This window comes from Leuresthes tenuis, unplaced genomic scaffold (assembly GCF_036924035.1).
Source record: "Leuresthes tenuis unplaced genomic scaffold, fLeuTen1.0.hap1 SCAF_15, whole genome shotgun sequence".
Lineage (NCBI taxonomy): Eukaryota > Metazoa > Chordata > Actinopteri > Atheriniformes > Atherinopsidae > Leuresthes > Leuresthes tenuis.
Genome location: NW_027325369.1, coordinates 13,935,970 through 13,950,399, shown reverse-complemented (window position 1 = coordinate 13,950,399; position 14,430 = coordinate 13,935,970). Strand labels below are relative to the sequence as shown.

Genomic DNA, 14,430 nt, shown 5'->3' with positions numbered 1-14,430 from the left:
TCCGAGAATAAGCTTACTTTCATGAGTGCTTCACGATTTCGGATTTTGCTATAAAATGAATTCCTTCACTCAAACTAAATTAAAACTGCTAAACCGCTAATCTGTTACATGTAAGGCAGATGTCAAATTCACCGAAATAGGATCTAAGGGTATTCGGCCAATCGAGCTGTAGCAGCTTCGGTAAAAGAGTATAAGTTGAAGAGTTTGTGAATAAAGGTGTGCGCACACATATTGAGCTGTAGGAAAATAGGCAGGGAGCAATGCCGGCTGGGGTATATGTTCTTGTATGTTGTCTGACTGTTTGATTTGAATGTGTTGTGTAAGTGTCCTGTTAAATGTTTGGGCTTTGACACTTCACTGTGGTTGTTAACTGTGTCGTGTGTCCTGAAATGTTATATGTTTGGGCTGTGTGACATGCTTAATGCTTGTCAGTAGCTACCCACTTATTCATATATAGCAACTGACAACATAAGAAGTCTGGACATACTTTGATAGTAGTTGTAGAAGTATCCTTATTGATAATAGATAAACTAATTCATAGTGATAGAACAGTAGATGAACAGGTGCCTGCACATGTCTCACGAAAATAAAATGGGTGTATGATTGCTGACGGCAGAGCAATACTGCCAAACTTATGAGTTCTTGTGGCAAACTTGATTCAGTGTCTTGACGTGTATACGCTGTTTCGCTGACTTGATTGTCACAAGAAACAAAGTGTGTTTGATAAGATCCGACCATTTTATTACGGGAGGATCAGTATGTATGGATTCTGATGTGACTGATAAACCCATTCGTATCTTAAGCATAATCTAATACGTGAGACAACGCCCTGGCACACAATCAAAAAAAAAAAGAGAGAGCGGTTTTGTGTCCCCACAGTCCATAATGTAGAAAAGAGAGAAAAAAGCCTTTCTGATTTGGTGTGTGTGCTCATAGTGCAGAGTGTAGAGAAAAGAGAGAAAAGAAAGCCGTTTTGGTGTCACGGGTGTTGTGACTTACACACACACATTTCTGAATTGAGAAAAGAAATTATTTTAGAGGAAGCAGTAGAGTTTAGATCCCACATTTGTTGATAGGCATTCATTTATTTCTTCACTTCTGATGAAGTTTCAACAATAAACAACAAACTTTGTATTATGAGAAAGAACCAGACTCATTCTTCAGGAATCCGAAAATAAGCACGAATTCGGATTCTCCTATAAAACGAATTAATTAACTCAAACCAAGTTAAGACTGCTTTGTCCTTCATATTTATTCATGTCTAATCAAGTTTCAACGATAAACAACGTTGTACTTTGTAGAATGAGAAAGAACTTCTTCAGCAATAAGCATCTTTCGACATATGACGAAATACAGATTTTGCTATAAAATTAATTTCTTCTATCAGCGTGACTTAAAACTGTTTGTCCTCCTTATTTATCCACTTCAAATCAAGTTTCAACAATTAAAAAAAAATTGTAGTTTGAGAAAGAACAACTTAATCTTCAGCAATCAGTATAAAAAGAGGGTAACAAAAGGTGCAAATGCCAACCATACATCACTAAAAGGTGGAGCGGAAGTATTCAGCTGCAAGTAGGTGTGAATGTTCGACCATAATTTGTAAAAAGTGGGTAAGAAAAGGTTCGAATGCCCGACTAAATATTAACAAAAGCGGGAGGAGAGGTCTTCGGATGAGAGTGGGTGAGAATTTCCTACCATACAAGTATGATGGAGAGGAAGCTGTGATTGAACGACAATGGTAAAAAGCAGGTGAGAAAAGGTGCGAATGTCAAAACATACATGATCAAAACAGGGAGCGGAGGTGTTTGGCTGCGACAAGGTGTGAATGTCCACCCATAATTAATGAAAAACGGGCAACAAGTAGGTTCGAATGCCCAACCATACATCATCAAAAGCAGCAGTGGATGTGTTCGGCTTCAAGAAGATATGAATGTCCATCAATAATTGCTATAAAACATGAAAGAAAATTTTCGAATATCAAACCGCACATAATCATAAGCGGGAGAGGAGGTGTTCCGCTGCAAGAAGGTGTGAATATCCACCCATAATTACTGAAAAATGGGTAAGAAAAGGTGCGAATGCCCAACCATACATCATCAAAAGCAGGAGTGGATGTGTTCGGCTACAAGAAGGTTTGAATGTCCGACCATAGTTTGTAAAAAGCGGGTAAGAACAGGTTTGTATGCCCGACTGTACACAATCAAAAGAGGGAGCGGAGTTGTTCAGCTACAAGAAGGTGTGAAAGTCCGACCAGGGTTTGTAAAAAGCGGGTAAGAACAGGTTCGTATGCCCGAATATACACCATCAAATGCGGGAGCGGAGGTGTTGGGCTGTGAGTAGGTGTGAATCTCCAACCATAATTGCTGAAAAATGTTTTAGAAAAGGTAAGAATGCCGGTCCATACATCATCAAAAGCGGGAGAGGTGGTGTTCGGCTGCAAGTAGGTGTGAATGTCCATTAATAATTGCTTTAAAACATGAAAGAAAATTTTCGAATATCAAACCTTACATGATCATTAGCGGGAGAGTAGGTGTTCAGCTGCAAGAAGATGTGAATATCCACCCATAATTACTGAAAAATGGGTAGGAAAAGATGCGAATGTCCAACCATAAATCATCAAAAGCAGGAGTGGAGTTGTTCAGCTACAAGAAGGTATGAAAGTCCAACCATGGTTTGTAAAAAGCGGGTAAGAGAAGGTTCGAATACCCGAATATATACCATCAAAAGCGGAAGCAGAGGTGTTCGGCTGCAAGAAGGTGTGAACGTCCGACCAAAGTTTGTAAAAAGCAGTTAAGAAAAGGTTTGAATATCCAACCGAACATAATCAAAAGCGGGAGCAGAGTTGTTCGACTGCAAGTAGGTGTGAATGTCTGATCATAATTGCTGAAAAATGTGATAGAAAAGACTAGAATGCCGGACAATACATCATCAAAAGCGGGAGAGGTGGTTTTTCAGCTGCAAGTAGGTGTGAATGTCCAGCCATAATTACTCACAAACGGGGGAAGAAAAGGTATTATTTCCAGACCACACATGATCAAAACAGGGAATGGAGGTGGTTCAGCTGCAAGGTGTGAATGTCTGACTAAAGTTTGTAAAAACCGTGTAAGACAAGGGGCGAATGCCCGACAATGTATGATCAAAAGAGGGAGCGGAGGTTTTCGGCTGCAAGGTCTGAATGTCCAACCACAATTTGTAAAAATCGGGGAAGAAAAGGTTCGAAAGCCCGACTATACACCATCAAAAGCGGGAGCAGAGGTGTTCAGGTGCAAGAAGGTCTGAATGTCCGACCAAAAATTACTGAAAAATGGGTAAGAAAAAGTGCGAATGCCAAACATACATCATCAAAAGCAGGAGCGGATGTGTTCGGCTACAAGAAGGTTTGAATGTCCAACCATAGTAAGTAATAGGCGGGTAAGAAAAGGCTCGAATGCCCGACTATATACCATCAAAAGCGGAAGCGGAGGTGTTCGGCTGCAAGACGGTGTGAACGTCCGACCAAAGTTTGTAAAAAGCAGTTAAGAAAATGTTCGAATATCCAACCAAACATAATCAAAAGCGGGAGCAGAGCTGTTCGACTGCAAGTAGGTGTGAATATCAGATCATAATTTGCAAAAAGCTGTTGAGAAAGGGTGAGAATGCCCGACTATACACTATCAAATGTGGGAGCGGAGGTGTTCGTCTGTGAGTAGGTGTGAATGTCCGACCATAATTGCTGAAAAATGTGTTAGAAAAGGTAAGAATGCCGGACCATATATCATCAAAAGCGGGAGAGGTTGTGTTCGGCTGCAAGTAGGTGTGAATGTCCAGCCATAATTACTCACAAACGGGTAAGAAAAGGTAGTATTGCCAGACCATATATGATCAAAACAGGGAGCGGAGGTGGTTCAGCTGCAAGAAGGTTTGAATGTCCGACTAAAGTTTGTAAAAAGCGGGTAAGACAAGGTGTGAATGCCCGACAATGTATGATCAAAAGAGGAGCGGAGGTTTTCGGCTGCAAGAAGGTCTGAATGTCCACCCATAATTACTGAAAAATGGGTAAGAAAAGGTGCGAAAGACCAACCGCACATGATCATAAGTGGATGAGAAGGTGTTCGACTGCAAGTAGGTGTGAATGTAAGATCATAATTTGTAAAAAGCGGGTAAGAAAAGGTAAGAATGCCCAACCATAAATTATCAAAAGCGGCAGCAGAGTTTCGGCTGGTATTTATCAATGTCTAGATAGATTTCAACAAAAACCAACGTTGTACTTTGCAGTAAAAGAAAGTGCAAATCAAAAGTTTTAGGAATCCGAGAATAAGCTTATTTTCATGAGTTCTGCACGATTTCGGATTTTATGTATAAAATGAATTCCTTCACGCAAACTAAGTTAACACTGCTTTGTCCTTCATATGTACCCATTTCTACATATATTTCAAGCATAAACTTCCTCATACTACCCTGAATGAGAAAGAGCCACACTTGTGATTAAGCCATACGCCCCTTTTGAGGAGTTCTGCATGGTTTGGGATTTTATCTATAAAATTAATTCCTTCAATCAAACTATGTTAAAACGGCTTTTACCTTCATATTTATCAATGTCTCGATAGATTTAAACAAAAAAACAACGTTGTACTTTGCAATAAAAGAAAGAGCAAATCAAAAGTTTTAGGAATCCGAGAATAAGCTTATTTTCATGAGTTCTGCACGATTTCGGATTTTATGTATAAAATGAATTCATTCACTCAAACCAAGTTAAAACTGCTTTTTCCTTCATATTTATCAATGTCTAGATCGACTTCAACAAAGAACAACATTGTATTTTGCAGTAGAAGAAAGAGCAAAACTGAAGGATCAGGAATCCGAGAATAAGCTTCTTTTCATACGTTCTGCATGATTTGGGATTTTATGTATAAAATGAATTCCTTCACTCAAACTAAGTTAACACTGCTTTGTCCTTCATATGTACCCATTTCTACATATATTTCAAGCATAAACTTCCTCATACTACCCTGAATGAGAAAGAGCCACACTTGTGATTAAGCCATACGCCCCTTTTGAGGAGTTCTGAATGATTTGGGATTTTATCTATAAAATCAATTCCTTCACTCAAACCAAGTTAAAACTGCTTTTTCATTCATATTTATCAATGTCTAGATCGACTTCAACAAAGAACAACGTTGTATTTTGCAGTAGAAGAAAGAGCAAAACTGAAGGATCAGGAATCCGAGAATAAGCTTATTTTCTTATGGGCAAGTGGGAACTGCTTTGTCCTTCATATTTATCAATGTGTAGATGGATTTCAACTTCTTCTACTGCAAAGTCCAATGTTTTTCTTTGTTGAAGTCGATCTAGACATTGATGAATATGGAAGGACAAAGCAGTTTTAACTTGGTTTGAGCAAAGCAATTCATTTTATAGCAAAATCCGAAATCGTGCAGAACTCATGAAAGCAGGCTTATACTCGGATTCCTGAAACTTTAGATTTGCTCTTTCTTTTACTGCAAAGTACAACGTTGTTTTTTTGTTTAAATCTTTCTAGACATGGTAAATATGAAGGACAAATCAGTTTTAACATAGTTTGAGTGAAGTAATGCATTTTTAAGCAAAATCCCAAATCATGCTGAACTCACGAAAAGCTTTTTCTCGCTTTTCACTGCTTTTTACAAACTTTGGTTGGACGTTCACACCTTCTTGCATCCGAACAACTCCGCTTCCGTTTTTGATTATGTATATTCGGGCATTCGAACCTTTTATTACCCGCTTTTTACAAACCATTGTCGGACTTTCACACCTTCTTGCAGCCCAACACCACCTCTCCCGCTTTTGATGATGTATGGTCCAGTATTCTTACCTTTTCTAACACATTTTTCAGCAATTATGATCGGACATTCACACCTACTCACAGCTGAACACCTCCTATCCCACTTATGATCATGTGCGGTTTGATTTTCGAAAAGTTTTTTTCATGTTTTCTAGCAATTATTGATGGACATGTAGACCTTCTTGCAGCTGAACACCTCCGCTCCCGCTTTTGATCATACATTGTCAGGCATTCGCACCTTGTCTCACCCACTTTTTACAAACTTTAGTCAAACAGTCACACCTTTTTGCAGCCGAACACCACCTCTCCCGCTTTTGATGATGTATGGTCCAGCATTCTTACCTTTTCTAACACATTCTTCAGCAATTATGGTCGGACATTCACACCTACTCAGAGCCGAACACCTCCGCTCCCGCATTTGATGGTGTATAGTCGGGCATTCTCACCCTTTCTCATCAGCTTTTTACAAATTATGATCTGACATTCACACCTGCTTTTGATAATGTATTGTTAGGCATTCGCACCTTTTTTTTACCCATTTTTCATGAATTATGGGTGGACATTCACACCTTCTTGCAGCCGAACACCTCCTCTCCCGCTTATGACCATGTGCGGTTTGATATTCGAAAATTTACTTTCTTGTTTTAAAGCAATTATTGATGGACATTCAAACCTTCTTTTTGATGGTGTATAGTCGGGCTTTCGAGCCTTTTCTTTCCGGTTTTTACAAACCATGGTCGGACTTTCACACCTTCTTGTAGCCGAACAACTCCGCTCCCGCTATTGATTGTGTACAGTCGGGTATTTTAACCTTTTCTTACCCGCTTTTTACCAACTATGGTCGGACATTCACACCGTCTTACAGCGGAACACCTCTGCTCCCGCTTTTGATGGTGTATAGTCGGGCATTCTCACCCTTTCTCATCAGCTTTTTACAAATTATGATCTGACATTCACACCTGCTTTTGATAATGTATTGTTAGGCATTCGCACCTTTTTTTTACCCATTTTTCATGAATTATGGGTGGACATTCACACCTTCTTGCAGCCGAACACCTCCTCTCCCGCTTATGACCATGTGCGGTTTGATATTCGAAAATTTACTTTCTTGTTTTAAAGCAATTATTGATGGACATTCAAACCTTCTTTTTGATGGTGTATAGTCGGGCTTTCGAGCCTTTTCTTTCCGGTTTTTACAAACCATGGTCGGACTTTCACACATTCTTGTAGCCGAACAACTCCGCTCCCGCTATTGATTGTGTACAGTCGGGTATTTTAACCTTTTCTTACCCGCTTTTTACCAACTATGGTCGGACATTCACACCGTCTTACAGCGGAACACCTCTGCTCCCGCTTTTGATGGTGTATAGTCGGGCATTCGAACCTTTTCTTACGCGCTTTTTACAAACTATGGTGGGACATTCAAACCTTCTTGTATCCGAAAACCTCCGCTCTCTCTTTTGATCATACATTGTCGGACATTCGCACCTTTTCTTACCCGCTTTTTACAAACCATGGTCGGACTTTCACATCTTCTTGTAGCCGAACACATCCGCTCCCGCTATTGATTGTATACAGTCGGGTATTTTAACCTTTTCTTACCCGCTTTTTACCAAGTATGGTCGGACATTCACACCTTCGTACAGCGGAACACCTCCGCTCCCTCTTTTGATGGTGTATGTTCGGGCATTCAAACCTTTTTTTACCCGCTTTTTCCAAACTATGGTCGGCTATTCACAGCTTCGTCTCCACCATACTTGTATGGTGGGATATTCACACCCACTTGCATCCGAAGCCCTCCTCCCCAAATTTTGTTGATATTTAGTCGGACATTCGCACCTTACCCGCTTTTGGCAAACTATGGCCTTCTTGCAGCCAAACAACTCTGATCTTGCTTTTGATTGTGTACAGTCGGGTATTTTAACCTTTTCTTACCCGCTTTTTACCAACTATGGTCGGACATTCACACCGTCTTACAGCGGAACACCTCTGCTCCCGCTTTTGATGGTGTATAGTCGGGCATTCTCACCCTTTCTCATCAGCTTTTTACAAATTATGATCTGACATTCACACCTGCTTTTGATAATGTATTGTTAGGCATTCGCACCTTTTTTTTACCCATTTTTCATGAATTATGGGTGGACATTCACACCTTCTTGCAGCCGAACACCTCCTCTCCCGCTTATGACCATGTGCGGTTTGATATTCGAAAATTTACTTTCTTGTTTTAAAGCAATTATTGATGGACATTCAAACCTTCTTTTTGATGGTGTATAGTCGGGCTTTCGAGCCTTTTCTTTCCGGTTTTTACAAACCATGGTCGGACTTTCACACATTCTTGTAGCCGAACAACTCCGCTCCCGCTATTGATTGTGTACAGTCGGGTATTTTAACCTTTTCTTACCCGCTTTTTACCAACTATGGTCGGACATTCACACCGTCTTACAGCGGAACACCTCTGCTCCCGCTTTTGATGGTGTATAGTCGGGCATTCGAACCTTTTCTTACGCGCTTTTTACAAACTATGGTGGGACATTCAAACCTTCTTGTATCCGAAAACCTCCGCTCTCTCTTTTGATCATACATTGTCGGACATTCGCACCTTTTCTTACCCGCTTTTTACAAACCATGGTCGGACTTTCACATCTTCTTGTAGCCGAACACATCCGCTCCCGCTATTGATTGTATACAGTCGGGTATTTTAACCTTTTCTTACCCGCTTTTTACCAAGTATGGTCGGACATTCACACCTTCGTACAGCGGAACACCTCCGCTCCCTCTTTTGATGGTGTATGTTCGGGTATTCAAACCTTTTCTTACCCGCTTTTTCCAAACTATGGTCGGCTATTCACAGCTTCCTCTCCACCATACTTGTATGGTGGGATATTCACACCCACTTGCATCCGAAGCCCTCCTCCCCAAATTTTGTTGATATTTAGTCGGACATTCGCACCTTACCCGCTTTTGGCAAACTATGGCCTTCTTGCAGCCAAACAACTCTGATCTCGCTTTTGATGATGTAAGGTTGGGCATTCAGACCTTGCTTCACCTGCTTTTCACCAAATATAGTCGGACATTCACACCTTCTTGCAGCCGAACACTTCCGCTCCACCTTTTAGTGTTCTATCACACCTTTTTTTACCGCATTTTATACATTATGGTCGGAAATTTTCAACCACTCTCATCCGAAGACCTCTCCTCCCGCTTTTGTTAATATATAGTCGGGCATTCTAACCTTTTCTTACCCGCTTTTTACAAATTATGGTCGAACATTCACACCTACTTGCAGCTGAATACTTCCGCTCCACCTTTTAGGTATGTATGGTTGGCATATCAAACACACTTTGTTTCTTGTGACAATCAAGTCAGCGAAACAGCGTATACACGTCAAGACACTGAATCAAGTTTGCCACAAGAACTCATAAGTTTGGCAGTATTGCTCTGCCGTCAGCAATCATACACCCATTTTATTTTCGTGAGACATGTGCAGGCACCTGTTCATCTACTGTTCTATCACTATGAATTAGTTTATCTATTATCAATAAGGATACTTCTACAACTACTATCAAAGTATGTCCAGACTTCTTATGTTGTCAGTTGCTATATATGAATAAGTGGGTAGCTACTGACAAGCATTAAGCATGTCACACAGCCCAAACATATAACATTTCAGGACACACCACACAGTTAACAACCACAGTGAAGTGTCAAAGCCCAAACATTCAACAGGACACTTACACAACACATTCAAATCAAACAGTCAGACAACATACAAGAACATATACCCCAGCCGGCATTGCTCCCTGCCTATTTTCCTACAGCTCAATATGTGTGCGCACACCTTTATTCACAAACTCTTCAACTTATACTCTTTTACCGAAGCTGCTACAGCTCGATTGGCCGAATACCCTTTGATCCTATTTCGGTGAATTTGACATCTGCCTTACATGTAACAGATTAGCGGTTTAGCAGTTTTAATTTAGTTTGAGTGAAGGAATTCATTTTATAGCAAAATCCGAAATCGTGAAGCACTCATGAAAGTAAGCTTATTCTCGGATTCCTGAAACTTTAGATTTGCTCTTTCTTTTACTGCAAAGTACAACGTTGTTTTTTTTGTTTAAATCTTTCTAGACATGGTAAATATGAACGACAAAGCAGTTTTAACATAGTTTGAGTGAAGGAATTCATTTTATAGATAAAATCCCAAGAGTCTGCAGAGAAAAGAGAGTGAATGCGAAGTAGACTTTAACACGGCTATGGGAGCGAGCCGAGTGTGGGCTAACCGGGAGAATTGCTTGAAAGAAACGCGACACCGAATGAGCGGTCAGAACAAAGCCTCAATACGGGATTCTCGTGGTGTTTTTGTTGCTGCCTTGTCTTTTGCATAGAGTAAAAGACAAGGCAGCCATCGAATAGGGCCCGATTGTTCCTACTTGGTCAGCCGAGGAGCAAGGGGGGGGCAAGCGTCTCAACCAAGCAAAGCTCACCATGGGGAAGGTGGCTATACCAACTAGCCTGATGCCCTGCTCCCGCAGTGACGGATAATCGTACTCTGGTTTCTCTTCATAACATACAAGTCTTTCGCCTTTTACTAAAGACTTCCGTGGAGAGCAGCACTAATGAGTTGTTTCTATTATTGGCAGGCTTTACCTTTGCGGGTGAAGCCCTTTCTGTCTGTGCAAAAGAAATCTTGCTACTTTGCAGAGTGACTTCTCTGAGTAGAGTCGCCTTACTTGTTGCGACTGTGCCGATGTTCGAAGCTGGAGTGCAAAGTTGTTGCTTGAATGGTGCTTGCTGGAGCATGCGGGAGTGCAAAGTTATACCATTTAAAAGGGCTGAAGAGTGCTCAGTGCAGCGGGTGGGCGGAGGTGCAACGTGACACTCTGGCCACCTATGGCCATAAAAAGAACACTGCTACAAGTGCGCATTGTGCCAGCAAGGGCCCTCGGACCTGAAACAGTGGACAGTTATCGCTTCTCGGCCTTTTGGCTAAGATCAAGTGTAGTATCTGTTCTTATCAGTTTAATATGTCCTCTATACGAGGACAACATATTAAATGGATTTTTAAGAATAGGAGTTGAAAAAGAAGCTTGCTCCGTTCACTCCAAGCCTCGACCCGGTACTGCAGTGCCGCTGGGAACGGTGCGCTCTCCTCTGCTCTTGTGAAAAAGCAAACAGCGGTGCAGGATGGAAGTTTCAGGGAGCCCAAGATGAAACTTTCTTTTAATCTGCTGAGAAAAGAGAGTGAATGCGAAGTGGACGTTAACACGGCTCTGGGAGCGAGCCGAGTGCGGGCTAACCGGGAGAATTGCTTGAAAGAAACGCGACACCGAATGAGTGGTCAGAACAAAGCCTCAATACCGTGTTCCCGTGGTGTTTGTGGCTGCCTTGTCTTTTACTCTGTGCATCGAATAGATTGTTTCTACTTGGTTTCTACTTCAACACCTGAAAGAGATATTGATGCGAGACCCGATCAAATGCTTTTTCAAAGTCTAAATTTAAGATGACAAGCCGGGTGTTTCTGTCTCTAGCGTAATCAATGATGTCTCGAATCAGTACGAGGCTGTCGGTGAGTTGTCTCCCTGAGATGGCACAAGCTTGGTCTGGGTGAATTACCTCCTCTAAAACAGAGGACATCCGTGTCGCTAAAACCTTGCTAAAAAGTTTACAGTCAAAGTTTAAAAGTGTGATGGGCCTCCAATTCTTTAGGTCAGTCTTATAATTTTTTTTATAAAGTAGAGTCACTATTCCCACTCTAAAACTGTCAGGCAGTCGGTCGAGTTTTTCAAAATCTTTAAAAACATCTAAAATGTCTGATGATAAAAGGTCCCAATAGGTCAGATAGAATTCTGCAGGAAGCCCGTCTAAACCCGGAGCTCGACTTCTCTTAAAACCTGTTAGGCATTTTTTTAACTCTAAAGCAGTAAAATTCTGTGTCAAGTGTGCATTCTCTTTTACGGTTTTGTCAACGAATTTTAAGATTTCTGCCGATGTTTCCAAGTGCACTGGTTTCTCTTTGTACATGTTACTATAAAAGGTATGTACAGTTTCAATCATCTCTTGTGTGGATTTTGTTAAAAACCCATCTTCTCTTTTTAGATTTTGAATACACTCCTTTTTATTTATAACTTTCTTTCTTTTTCACCTTCCTCAATTTCCTGCTCCCTGCTTCTTACAAAAATTCCTTTACTCTTTATTTCTGCTAAAACTGACATTTCCTTTTTGACATCTTTGATTTCTTCTTTAAAGTCTATGCCACACTGATTTAGTTTAAAGTAGCGCTGTAAGCGTTTATGTAGTCCCATCATACATCTATTCTCTTTCCTTTTTTTACGTTTACCTTGCTGTTTAAAAAAAGTCTGGGTCGTTTCCTTCACCATTTCCCACCATTGTGCATGTGTTTCGTAGAGGTCTTGAAGGGTCTGCCACTCTTTATAACATTCCCTGTACTGACTGACTATGATTTCATCCTCCAACAGGGAACAGTTGAGTTTCCACAGACCACTTCCTACCGTCACACCAGAAGGGGGTGAAAGGGTGCAGGAGAGCATAAGGTGGTCTGAAAAGAAAACAGGGGTTAATCTAACATCAGTGGGTGGGCAATCTCTAGTAAAGAAATAATCAATGCGAGAGGCTCTGGTGCCATCATGACTAAACCAGGTGAAGCCCTCCTCTCTGGGATGCATGGTTTTAAAACAGTTTGTAAGCTTAAAATCCCTGCATATGCCCTGAAGTAAAATCGAAGTCTTATCCACTTTAAAATCTACCCCTGCTCTTTTTCTATCTTTCCTGCTCAAGATACAGTTAAAATCCCCTCCTACAACTAAAGGTACTTGCCCTAGCATGTAAAGCTGTATATCTTCTAAAAGGTCATACCTTTCATTTTTTCCATTGAAACCATAAATATTTAAGAGGTTAAAGTCTTGCCCCATAAAATTCAAGTGTGCTAAAAGTGCCCGTCCGTCTCTCACCACTGTGCTACCTTTCACCAGAACATGCGGATTTTTAATTAGAATGGCCACACCATCCTTTTTATTTTGATTTGAGCCACTCCATATCGATAAATGGGGCCACATTTCCTCCCATTGTCTATGGTTTTTTAAAAAAGGTAGTCCACATTCTTGTATTAAAAACACATCTGATTTTATGGAGTCTAAGAAGGATAAAATACTCTGGGCTCTTGTCTTTGATTTCACACTTCTCACATTTAGTGTTGAGAAGGTGAGAACCATTAAAAGGATAAAGGAAAGTAGGTATGTCATTTTCGTTTTTCTAAGTTATCAAAACAAATTACACACAGGTTATTTCTTGGGAAACTAGCTCTTCCTTCATTTCTTTAGGTGAAAAGTGAGTAGGGTGATCTATATTTCCTTTTCGGACTCTCGGTGTTGGCCTCTGACGCAATGTTGCATTTAACTTTGAGTCCCTGGGGGTCGATTGCAGAGCTGAAGTTAAAAAGGAGACCTCATTTTGTGAGTCGGAGGGGAAGACTCTAGGTTCTTCCACTGAAGAACTGTCTGAAAGGGACCTAACCCTTCCCCTCTTCTCTGATACCACTGGGGAATCAGAGGCTCAGATGCCGTCCTCTTCGGCTGTTGACCTTCGGGGAGGTGAGTATCTTCACTAGACTCACCTGTCTGCTCTTCCTCCTCATTTAGCGTAGCTCCACCCTCTGCCTGTGAATTCTCACAGACTTCAACACTGAGTGGTGAGGCCTCTACAGGCCCCTCCCCTTTTTGCTCCTCACTTCCAATCCAAGCTTTTGGCGGGAAGTTTGAATTTATTGGGTCAACCTCTTCACTTTGTTCACCAACTGCCACCTTTGGTCCTTCTCTTTGTTGGCTTGACTGTGGCTTTACCGTCTTTAATTTGTTGGCAAAAGATTTAGGGCAATCTCTGAAGAGGTGATTTAATTCTCCACAGAGATTACATTTCCTGCCATTTGGACACTCTCCAAAAGTTTGCCCAATTTCTCTGCTCTTCCCACATAACACCTTGGTACAAGCCTCAACCAGGTGCCCATGCTCACCACACTTGCGGCAGAACTTGGGCTGCCCCTGGTAGTGGATGTAACCTCGGTTTTCAAGGTGGCCAGAGTGTCGCCCACCCGCTGCACTGAGCACTCTTCAGCCCTTTTAAATGGTATAACTTTGCACTCCCGCACGCTCCAGCAAGCACCATTCAAGCAACAACTTTGCACTCCAGCTTCGAACATCGGCACAGTCGCAACAAGTAAGGCGACTCTACTCAGAGAAGTCACTCTGCACAGTAAGAAGATTTCTTTTGCACAGACAGAAAGGGCTTCACCCGCAAAGGTAAAGCCTGCCAAAAATAGAAACAACTCATTAGTGCTGCTCTCCACAGAAAGCTTTAGTAAAAGGCGAAAGACTTGTACGTTATGAAGAGAAACCAGAGTACGATTATCCGTCACTGCGGGAGCAGGGCATCAGGCTAGTTGGCATAGCCACCTTCCCCATGGTGAGCTTTGCTTGGTTGAGACGCTTGCCCCCCCCCCCCCCCCCTTGCTCCTCGGCTGACCAACTAGGAACAATCGGGCCCTATTCGATGGCTGCCTTGTCTTTTACTCTGTGCAAAAGACAAGGCAGCAACAAAAACACCACGAGAATCCC

General features: G+C 41.5%; 3 non-coding genes across 3 annotated transcripts; 2 read left to right on the top strand and 1 right to left on the bottom strand.

Annotated features, from left to right (window-relative positions):
- Positions 1-10,347: 10,347 nt before the first annotated feature.
- On the top strand, positions 10,348-10,461 carry LOC140270958 (U5 spliceosomal RNA). Its single transcript, XR_011907775.1, has one exon. It is a non-coding gene; the product is annotated as a U5 spliceosomal RNA (small nuclear RNA).
- Positions 10,462-10,769: 308 nt separating this feature from the next.
- LOC140270943 (U2 spliceosomal RNA) lies at positions 10,770-10,953 on the top strand. The gene has a single exon (XR_011907762.1). It is a non-coding gene; the product is annotated as a U2 spliceosomal RNA (small nuclear RNA).
- Positions 10,954-14,104: 3,151 nt separating this feature from the next.
- Positions 14,105-14,218, bottom strand: LOC140270964 (U5 spliceosomal RNA). The gene has a single exon (XR_011907781.1). It is a non-coding gene; the product is annotated as a U5 spliceosomal RNA (small nuclear RNA).
- Between the last annotated feature and the right edge of the window lie 212 nt (positions 14,219-14,430).